An 11,237-nucleotide genomic window follows, 5' to 3' on the forward strand; every position below is an offset into this window, starting at 1 on the left:
CAGAGGATTTTGTGTGTCTGGGGGAAAGTGAAAAGGTGAAGAAACTAAGTATACTTAAGGAGGCAGACAACAGGAAGGTGGTGCTGATGCTGTCATGGGGTCATGGGGTTAACTGCAATTACATCTAAGAGCAGGATCACACCTGATGTCCTGCAAAGGTCAGGCCTATTGAAGACATATCATTCTTCTTGGACCTGATGTTCTCAAATGGTTATGGAGAGAGAAACTCATATGTGACTCTGGGTTACTATTTTGAAACAGGTAATTGCCAAGTACAGCAGTTCATTGTCTTTTCAAAAGAAGAAACAAGATAATCAGTATTGAAGGTTCTGAATGTAAGAAGGGCAGGCTTTGATAATATCACATAATGCTTCTAACATTTCCTAGCAAACAGGAATGGAAGCGGTATGGGGGGGGGGGCAGCTGGAATATATCAAAACTGCCATCACTAAACAGCAGTCCTTAGTGAGAAACAAATATTCAGATCAAAATAGTTTCTCAGATAACATGTCACAAATGGCTGGCAAAAACATACACTAACATACTGAAAGAATAATCTATGACATGACAATTTAAATGCAATGAAAAAGCAAACTAATGCATATGCAGTGCAGAAACTCAGAAAAAGGAGTGCACACTTGTAATGAAAGTAATAGAAGATGGGCATAGCTTTTTTAACAGAGTTTAAATGTAACCAAGCAATGTAAAAAAACAGCAAAGAATTGTGAGATATGCAGTAAGAGGCATTACTAGAATTAAAAAACAAGTTATTATTTATCTGTATAGACAGTGGGTAAGGTTGTGTGCACAGCTCTGAAGAGCTCATGTATGCTAGAAAAAAGGTCAAGGGCATAAGCAAAAATAGTTCATTGTCTAATCTAAAAACTGTTTAAGACTACGGCAGCTTAGCTTGTATACTGTTGGAAGAAGGGATGGGAGAGGGGGTGTATGATAGAAACTTTTAAGTATATAGAGGGAATCCAACCATCAATGGAGGTACCAGCTTGGGGAAAAACAGAGAGAAAGAGATGAGAAGAGCGGGAATTTGACTGAAGATACTAAGCGCATGACTTAGGGGCAATGCAAGGAATTGTGTTTCACTGAAGGTGTGGTCACTGTTTAGAAAAGCCTTTTCGAATATGCATTTGGATCAAATACAGTAACAGGAATGCCTTGGACAGAAAAAACATGATATTTAGGGGAAAAAAACAAACTGTGTTTTTTTTTTTTTGCAGGGACACTGGCAATTTTGTGCATAAGATTAAGGCTATGAATTGCCAACATATTCTAAACTGTAGTCTTGAGTTTGAATCCTTAGTCTCTCTATTTCACATGACTTTCAGGTGGTAGATAGCCTAATACAGGAATGTTTTAGGAAATTGCTATAAAAAGCAAAGACAAGTTTTTTTGGGTAAGGGGCACTGGAGATATTTATGTGAAGCAGAAGTAGTGTAGGCAACAAGCCAGAACATTAAATATATAAGTAAATAAAAGAAAATATGGTTCTTGGTAGGAACCTGCTAGGAAGGATTGACTAGAAAGTTACACAATGCAAAGTTATTGATCCTAAATTATCAAAAAACACCTCTTTGAGCCACCAAGGTGCACAACACACAAGTCATGTTTTTGCAGCAGGTGAAGTCTCTCATCTGGGAGACTTTGCAACCTACTCCCTTACTTAAATATACTAACACCATGGTTTCACAGCTGTGGGGAATGGAGAAACAGCCTACAGGGGCAAAAGCAGTACTTGAATGAGCACTCAACCTTTTAGCAAAAGAAATCTGGACAAAGCCAAAAATAATGGGGGTACAAAGACCCAAAATAGGGACAAAATTTAAATATGGATTTCACCAAGTTAGACAGTTGTTAAAATAAAAAGGTTTTCTTTTACATACATTTTATTAAGGATATGAAGTCTGAAACTCAAATGTCTGTCATTGTTTAGTAGATTCAGTCCTCATCAATTTGCCAGAAATCCACAGATTTTTATAGGGAGCAAACCTAGAATATGAGGGAAAAATCTGAACATACTCTGAAAATTTGGACAGTTGACAGGTATGTATCAAACATAGTCAGGGAAAGATAAGACTGGTCAAATGGTATTGGGAGCTTGTCCTTTCATAAAATACATCAAGATTGTAGGGAAATCTCTCAATAGTCATAATCTATCTTTAAATGTTCTGTTTACATAAATAAGTACTGTTCCTGTCACTTAATTTACTTTTCTCATAGCCACAAAACCCATTTTCCCCTTTATTGGTTGAGTCTCAGCCTTCCTGAAGAAATTAACCTTTTAGCTTGCTACTTAACTTTGGAAAATCACAGTAGAATTTTGCTTAAGTAACTAGTTGTGGAATTCTGTAACAGTAATGGGTACACTCATGATCATAAAATCAGCTAACGTTGTGTTTTTCTTCATCTTCACAGGGATTCTAACTAAAAGTAACATTAACACAAACATAGGAGTGTTGTTGGCGTCTCCATAGGCCCCATATTCCCACAGTGGCAGGTTTTATACTTTTTACCTCCAACAAAAAGTGGTCAGGAGCTATGCATAATAAACTACCTTTCTCCTCAACTCTCATCCTGCCTGGAAGATAGGCTCCTGTCTCTTGAATAAGGCTCTGATGACTAAGGGCATCAAACATGCTGCTCATGCATGCTGCTCAACGCCAGAAGTCTAAACCTCAAGATGCATGCACTCGAGGCTCTCCTCAGTATGGAGAATATCGATATCTGTGCAGTAACAGAAACCTGGTTCAAGGCTCCCGAGAGCACCCCAGCACTACCAGGTTATACCTCATACCATGCTTTTCAGCCCCAAAACTCGGACCAAACCACAAAAGGAGGGGGAGTATCCATATTCATCAAAGATACCCACACCTACAGGTTAGTGGCACTGCATGAAGCATTGGAGACCATCCATGTGCAACTAACAGTGGGCAAAACTGCCTTTCAGTTTGTAGCCTGCTACAGACCACCCTCCCAAACTCAGGAACCCCACTCGGCTTTCCTGAGAACACTGGATAATATGAAGCTCTCTCCAAACACCATCATATTGGGTGACTTCAACTACCCAAACATAGACTGGAAGCACTACTCAAGCCCCAACACCCTCGCCCAACGGTTCCTAGAATTTATGAACTCAAATGCTATGGAACAACTGGTCACCACTCCCACAAGAGGGGAAAACATATTGGACCTGATCATCACCAACATGGGGACTCTATGTTCCATACCAGAGGTATACCCCTCATTGGTAAGACCCGACCATAAATTAATCTCACTGGACATCCATATCCCGTGCCCACCCCCAGCCAAGGAAACCACGGTGAAGAACTTCTCAAAAGCAAACTTAACACTTCTCAAAACCGAAGTGGAATCCTTCAAAGCCCCCGGGCCAGTGGAAAATATGACCCAAACCGCAGAATCCTTTACAAACGCATTCTATGGACACCTACAGGAATGCAAGGATCGTGCTATCCCAAATAAAACCAAGACTCACTCCTCCAAAGGCAGGAGACCTGTCTGGTGGACCCCAGCCATAAATAAGTTATACAACAGAAGGAGGAAGCTACTACATGATAGAGCAAAATCCCATAAAGGAAAGTCCTCTCTGATCAGTACTAGCATGAAACTACGATACCTCATAAAATCACCTAAGGCCAGCTTCGAAAGAAAAATTGCACAAGACGCTAAAGATAATCACAAGGCCTTCTTTAGTTATGTCAGGAACCTGGGTGGCAACTCCCAAATATGCTCTGAGTTAGTGCAAAATGACAAAAAATACACTGAACCCACAGACATTGCCAACATCCTGGCAAACAGGTTCAGTGCAAACTTCTCCCCCCCTTCCCCCCCAAAAGAGCAAATGTCTATCCCAACAGAGTGTAGCCTCCCTGACATCACAGATGCACAGGTGAGAGCTGCCCTCTCCAAAGCAAAAAACACAGCATCAATGGGACCGGATGGTGTCCCGGGCTGCATCTTACACGAGCTCCAAGAAGAACTGAACCCTCACATAAAGTCACTGTTCAATCTCAGCCTTACTACAGGATATGTACCCAAGGAATGGCGTACAGCAACAGTGGTCCCACTCCACAAAGGTGGTGCCACAACGGACCCCAGAAACTATCGCCCTATAAACCTGACTAGCCTGGTCTGCAAAGCTATGGAGTGTATCATCATGGAACTCATAAACAAAGACATTGGGAACCTTCAAACACTAGATCCTACCCAATTTGGATTTGTTAAGGGCAGATCTTGCCTCTTGAACCTGGTTGACTTCTTTGAAACAGTCACCAAGGCCATAGATGAAGGGAAAGTAGTCCACACAGCCTACCTGGACCTCACAAAAGCCTTTGACACAATACCCCACTTTGGCATCATAAATAAGCTCACCAGCTTAAATATCTAACCCTATGTCACAAGATGGGTTGCAAACTGGCTCAGGGATAGAACCAACATGGTCAGAATTGCAGGTGCCATGTCAGACTCTAAACCAGTTACAAGTGGCATCCCACAAGGCTCAGTCCTGGGACCTCTCTTGTTCGGTATATATTTCTCTGAGGTACAGGCTAACACGGGAAGACTACGGCTGACCAAGTTCGCAGATGACTGCAAACTGGGTGCCATAATCGACTCGCTGACTGACACAAGCATCCTCTAAAAGGGTCTCACAGAGACGGATAACTGGTGCCAGAGCCATGGCCTAAAGCTAAATGCCAAAAAGTGCATAGTCATCCCCTTTGGAAAAAACAAAGTGCCCACAAATTACCACATAGGTGGTAATCCATTACGTACGGAAGAAGTAATAGGGATTTGGGGACCCAAGTAGATAGCAATCTCTCCTTTGACAATCACATTGCCAAAGTGGTTAGAAATACCCTCTAAATAGCCCACCTTATCACGAAAGTGTTCACATCTAGATCAAGAGAGGTCATTGTGCCCCTCTACTCATCACTCATCAGGCCCATAATTTAATACAATGCCCCATTTGGCATGTACCTTACCAGACACCTGCAGCAACTTTAAAGACCCCAAAAGTACCTCACCAAGAGGATCAAGGGACTCAAACAGATACCCTACCCAGTTAGGCTAAAGAAACTCCAGCTCTACTCAGTTGCTTACCGCCTACTCAGAGGCGATCTGTGCCTGATGTATAAAGCCATGTCCAAACCAGAATTAATGGACATGCTCCACCTCAGGAAATCCAAATCCCTTAGAGCCACACGCTCCAGGGACTTAAACCTCAGCACAGAAATAAATAGGACATGCTGGAGGGACAGATTCATATCCCAGAGGCTCCCCTCACTCCGGAACAAAATCCCAATCCATGTTAGGCAGAGCCCCTCAATGACCCTCTTCAAGAGAAATCTTGACGAGTGGATGGGAGATCGTAGGTTTACCACTGGGATCTCTTCTGTGTCCCTACTAGACAGAGGCACAGTAAACTAACCTTAAAAAGGTCATCTTCTGTGACCTACTATACAGAGGCACAGTCAACTAATCTAAAAGGGTGGCGAAAGCCAAACACACTCTGGCTAGGCTTATAAATGCCCTAGGGCAGATAGCCTAGTATCAACCTATGAACCTATGCAGGCTGTCAGCATCAAGAAAGGATATGACTTGCCTTTGTATCAGAATCCGTCTAGTAACAGTAGCTTTAAATTAAAAAATGTAGCACTCACTATGTATAATTTATTAAAACCACTGCACCCTTGCTAGAAACAATCCAAAAAGCATTGCTAGCCAGTTCAACTCCCACTTCATTCAAACTCTCCTCTTTCTACTAAAACATACCACCACACCCTTGCCAGAAACAATCCAGAAAGCATCACTAGCCAGTTCAACTCCCATTTCATTCAAACTGTCTTCTTTCTACTCAAACATAACCCCTTTTCCCCTCTTACAATTCCAACAATAAGCAATAACCAGCCAGGTCTTATCAAATTCCACCCTCTGACAACCCCTACCATCAGATCTTTCCTCCTTAAACCAAAACCTATATTTAATCCTTAAACTAAAACCTACAACCTTAGCAGCCAAAAACATTCTAAGAGAATAACTAAAAACTAATATCAGCTGCTCTTGCCTATCCTATCTCTATCTTAATAAACCATTCAATTGAAAAAAAAACTAAGTCCCCAGTCTATGGAAAAAGTAATTTATAATAGCCTTGGACAAAGGTGGAACCCCCACTGACTTTAGCAACCATCAGCCCATTGCAATCTTTTCCCCCCTCTCAAAAACTCTTGAAAAATGTGCACACAAATAACTCCTGAAATATGTTAGCAGCAATAATCTTATCTCAATGAGTCAACATGGATTCTGGCCAAAACACAATATAACAACTGCTCTACTCAGTTTCACAAATATAATAAATAATGAGGGAAGCAAAAGTAACATAGTCTCTTCTCTCTTACAAGACCTATTGAAGGTGTTCAATATTGTCACTCACCAAACCTCCTTGCAGAACTCTCTTCCTTTCACCTATCCCACTCAGCCTTGTCCTGTTTCTAGAGTTACCTATCAAACAAAACAGGCCATAAAAAGGCAAAAATATTACTTGTCTTTCCTGTCGGTTTCTGTCGGTGTCCCTTAAGGATCAATCTCAAGCCCCTTCTGTTCAACATTTTTACTAACATCCTTTCACAAGGCCTGTAAGAGTGCTAAAGTAATGCAAAACACAGACACCTCTACCCTTACCTGTTCCACCCCAACCCTCACCAGACCGCAAAAAAATCACTCAAGAATCCTTCTCGGCAGTTGAAACCAGGTTACCAAACTCTCATCTTCTTCTGAACCCCAACAAAACAAAATTAATACTTTTCAATCCAAAGTACACCAAATGATCTAAAACAATCATTTCACATTACCTCACAAAACAATATAGCCTTAGAACTAGTATCCAGAGCCAGACTACCCATAGACATAATAGATTAAAATATGAACTTTCACATTCTACAGCCAGTCAAAAAAATGGACAAAAACTTGACTTTCTCTGTAGTTCTAAGCTTTACCTCACTATCATTACAGCCATTAAACAGCATAGATTCAGCTTTCCTTCTTCCCTTCCTATTGTATACTGCCCCTATCCTCACCAATCTCCACAGCGCTCAAAAAAAAATCTTACTGTAACAAAATTGCTAAATTCGCCACCAAGCATCCTTCCTTCTCTCACCTTTGGTCAACTCTTAAATAACTCAGCTGGCTACAATTTCCACACTACTTAACATACACCCAACTATTAGTGGCCCATACCTTAATCCACAAACGTAATAACTGCCCTCCATTAGAAAGCACTAAGCAGTCATACTTACCAAAATATACCACAAAAGCTAAAACCTCTGTAAGGGTGTCTCTCTATTCAAATTATGTTGCAAAACTGTGGCATTCCATTTCACCCAACCTAAACCAGACAGATAAAATAAGCGTTAAAATCCTGCTGAAGCAGCACCTAAGCACATCTTGGCAATACACGTTTCATGTCAGGAAGAAACAACAGTACTTATATTTCAAACCCGCAAGCCGCATTGCTGGCAAAGCTGAGACGGTGTTATAACAAAGCCACCAGATTTGTCTCACACCATTACTACTGGTCACACCACTGCCTAGCATTCAGGGAACGTAATTGGCTAGAACTATCCCACTAGCTATCTTTATCAAAACTTGCTACAGTACATAAAATCTTATATAAGCCACACAATTTTCCAGCCATAAAAAATATCATAAAAAGTCTATTCACCTAACAACAGCTAAGATCAAAAGACAAATCTCTGCTCACCGTAACAAAATCTTATAACTCTGCAGGGGGCTTCCTATATTAAAAAAAAAAATCAAAATCATGGAACTCCATCCTTTAAGCATTGCAAACAGACCAAAATGTAAATTGCTTCAAAAAACAATGAAAACCTGAGACGTACCTTCCTGGACTACATGAAAAGAGACAGGGAGGAGCTCTCAGATTATGTAGCCCAGACGGGTATGACCCTAGCCCTGAGCAGCCTCCTACCATCACCCAGAATGATACCACAGTACAAGCAGAAAATTATTGATTTCAACAATTGGCTAAGTTTCTGGTGTCATTCTAAGGGGATCCAGTGTCTGTCAGCCTGGGAATGACGTGATTGACAGACCTAGATGCTTTGCCAGAGGTGGCCTGCATCTGTCACCCCTGGGCTTCCAGATACTGGCCAAGGCTCTTGCCACCCCTATAGTGCCTTTTTTAGGCAGTGTTCCAAAGACCAAATTACCACTGTAACAGCTACAAACAAATGCGATCTGAGGATCATGCTGCTCAATGCTAGAAGTCTAAAACTCAAAATGCACTCACTTGAAGCACTCCTTAAAATGGAGAACATCGACATTTGTGCTGTAACAGAGACCTGGTTCAAGGCAGCAGATAGCACCCCTGCACTACCAGGCTATAACTCATTCCATACCTTTCAGCCCCAGGACTTGGACTGAAGCTCCAAAGGCGATGGTGTTTCCATATTCATAAAGGATGCGCACACCTCCAGACTGGTAGCCCAACATGATACATCAGAGAAACTTCAGGTGCAGCTAACACTGGATAAGACAGCGATTCAGGTCGTAGCCTGCTATAGGTCCCCAACCATGACTCAAGACTCACAATCCACGTTCCTAAGCACCCTGGAGAATATTAGGGTCCAACCTAACACTCTCATACTGGGCAACTTCAACTACCCCTCTATTAACTGGGAAAACTACTTATGTACCAATACACTTACCCAACGTTTCCTGAAATTCATTAATTCCAATGCCCTGTACCAGCTCATTCTTACCCCCACTAGAGGTAGCAACATCCTTGACCTGGTCATTACTAACATTGTGACCATTGCTCTGTACCAACAGTCAACTCCTCCCTAGTTAGATCCAACCACAAACTAATCACCTTGGAAATCCACCCCTCCGCAAAGGTAACCACCATGAAAAACTTCTCCAAAGCTAACTTTGGGCTCCTAAAAACAGAGGTGGCTAACTTCAAGGCACCCATGCAATTAGACATCAGCTGCATGATTGCTGAATCATGCACTAATGCCCTGTATGAACACATACACAAATGCATGGATCTCGCCATAGCCAATAGAACCAAGACGCTCTCCTCCAAAGAATGGAAGCCAATCTGGTGGTCACCTGCCATAAACAAACTGTACAACAGAAGGAGGAAACTGATGAGAAATAAGGTGAAGTCCCAAGACTGGAAAAGCTCCCTTATCAGCCTCAACAAAAAGTTGAGATTTCCCCATCAAATCCTCTAAAGCTAGCTATGAAAACAGAATTGCAGCAGATAGTAAAGACAACCACAAGGCCTTCTATAGCTATATAAAAAATGTCCACGTTAATACCCAGATTTCCTCGGAGCTGTTGCACAATGGCACCTCGTATACCGAGCCAACAGATATTGCCAATATACTGGTCAACAGATTCAGTGCCAACTTTACCCCTCTCCCCCCCCCAAAGGACCAATCACAATACCAGTAGATTGCCAGGCACCCAGTATTACTGCTGCACAGGTTAAAACAGCACTGTCCAAGGCCAAGAATACAGCTTCTATGGGACTTGACAATATCCCTGGCTGTGTCCTACATGAACTACAGAGTGAACTGGCACCTCACCTGTGCGCCCTGTTCAGTCACAGCCTCACCTCAGGCTTTGTCCCTACCGAATGGCACACTGCTACAGTAACCCTCTCCACAAAGGAGTGACTACAGACACTGGGAACTATCACACCATTAGCCTGATAAGTCTAATATGCAAAGCTATGAAACGCATCATCATGGACCTAATAAACAAAGATATAGTGAACCTCCAAACTCTGGATTTTACACAGTTTGATTTTGTGAAGGGTAGATCATGCCTACTCAACCTGGTCGACTTCTTTGAATCAGTCACCAGAGCTGTGAATAAAGGCAAGGTGGTTCATACATCCTACCATGATCTGACCAAGGCCTTTGATACCATTCCCCACTCAGGAATCATAGAAAAACTCACTGTTTTGGCATCAACCCCTATATCACTAGGTGGGTTGCAAACTGGCTCACAGATAGAACCCACAGTGTGAAAGTAGCTGACTCCAAGTCAGACTGTCAACCAGTCATGAGTGAAGTCCCACAAGGTTTGGTCCTGGGTCCTCTCCTGTTTGGTATCTACTTCTCTGAAGTCCAGGCCAACACGAAGGACCTGGCTGACAAAGTTTGCAGACGATTGCAGGTTGTGAGCCATAATTAACTCCCCAAGTGATGTTGACATTCTAAAGAAAGGCCTCACTGAGACCAACGACTGGTGTCAGAACCATGGCCTTAATGCCAAAAATGTGTTGTCATCCCCTTTGGGAAAAACCCAGTTCCCATGAATTACCACATCGATGGTAGTCCAGTGAACACAGAAGGTGTTATAAGAGATCTGGGAACACAGGTCGACAGCAACCTCTCTTTTGACAACCACATTGCCACTGTGGTCAGAAAGTCCTTCTATGTGGTACATCTAATTCCTAAGGGTTTTGCATCCAGGAAGAAAGAGGTCATTGTCTCCCTCTACTCTTCCCTCATTAGGCCAATCATCGAGTACAATGCCCCATTTGGCATATACCTCACTAGACACCTACAACAACTGGAGAGGTCACAAAAATTCCTCACAAAGAGGATCTTAGGCCTTAAATACTTGTCCTATATGGACAGACTCAAAAAACTCCAACTATTCTCTGTCTCATATTGTCTACTAAGAGGTGATCTCTGCTTGACTTACAAAGCCATGTCTGACCCAGTTCTGTTAGAAATGCTACATCTAAAGAAATCCCAATCCCTCCACACTACATGCTCTAGAGACCTCAACCTCATTACCACAATCAACAGGATAAGCTGGAGGGACAGGTTCATAACCCACAGACTGCCCATGCTATGGAATAGACTTTCCATACATGTCAAGCAGAGCGCCTCACTGGCTCTCTTCAAGAGAAATCTTGATGAATGGATGGGAAATAGAAAATTCACCCCGGGGATCACTCCAGTGGCTCTACTTGACAGAGGAACTGGGAAAGTACAGTTTTGTACCTACCATAAATGTAGATGTTCGAGTGCTGATACAGCTGCAGTAATGACAGATGGGTTTTCAGCCGTCAGGCGGTCCCTCGGTCGGCCGAATTCCAAAGTCTTGGTCCGGCGTCGGTTGTTGTCGCTTACTCTTCTGACGTCAGGAAGGCCAGAGTATAT

At 42.4% G+C, this 11,237-nt stretch overlaps 1 protein-coding gene across 1 annotated transcript in view; it reads right to left on the minus strand.

Annotated features, from left to right (window-relative positions):
- The window catches only part of LOC122805289 (neutral alpha-glucosidase AB-like), a 270,885-nt gene extending 263,467 nt beyond the window's left edge, over positions 1-7,418 (minus strand). The window contains exon 1 of the mRNA XM_044075376.1: positions 7,326-7,418. The gene's annotated coding sequence lies outside the window, so the exon portion shown is untranslated. The remainder of the gene's footprint in view (positions 1-7,325) is intronic.
- Positions 7,419-11,237: the final 3,819 nt, after the last annotated feature.

The sequence above is a fragment of the Protopterus annectens genome, chromosome 6.part1 (genome assembly GCF_019279795.1).
Source record: "Protopterus annectens isolate FY-2018-M chromosome 6.part1, PAN1.0, whole genome shotgun sequence".
Classification (NCBI taxonomy): Eukaryota; Metazoa; Chordata; order Ceratodontiformes; family Protopteridae; genus Protopterus; species Protopterus annectens.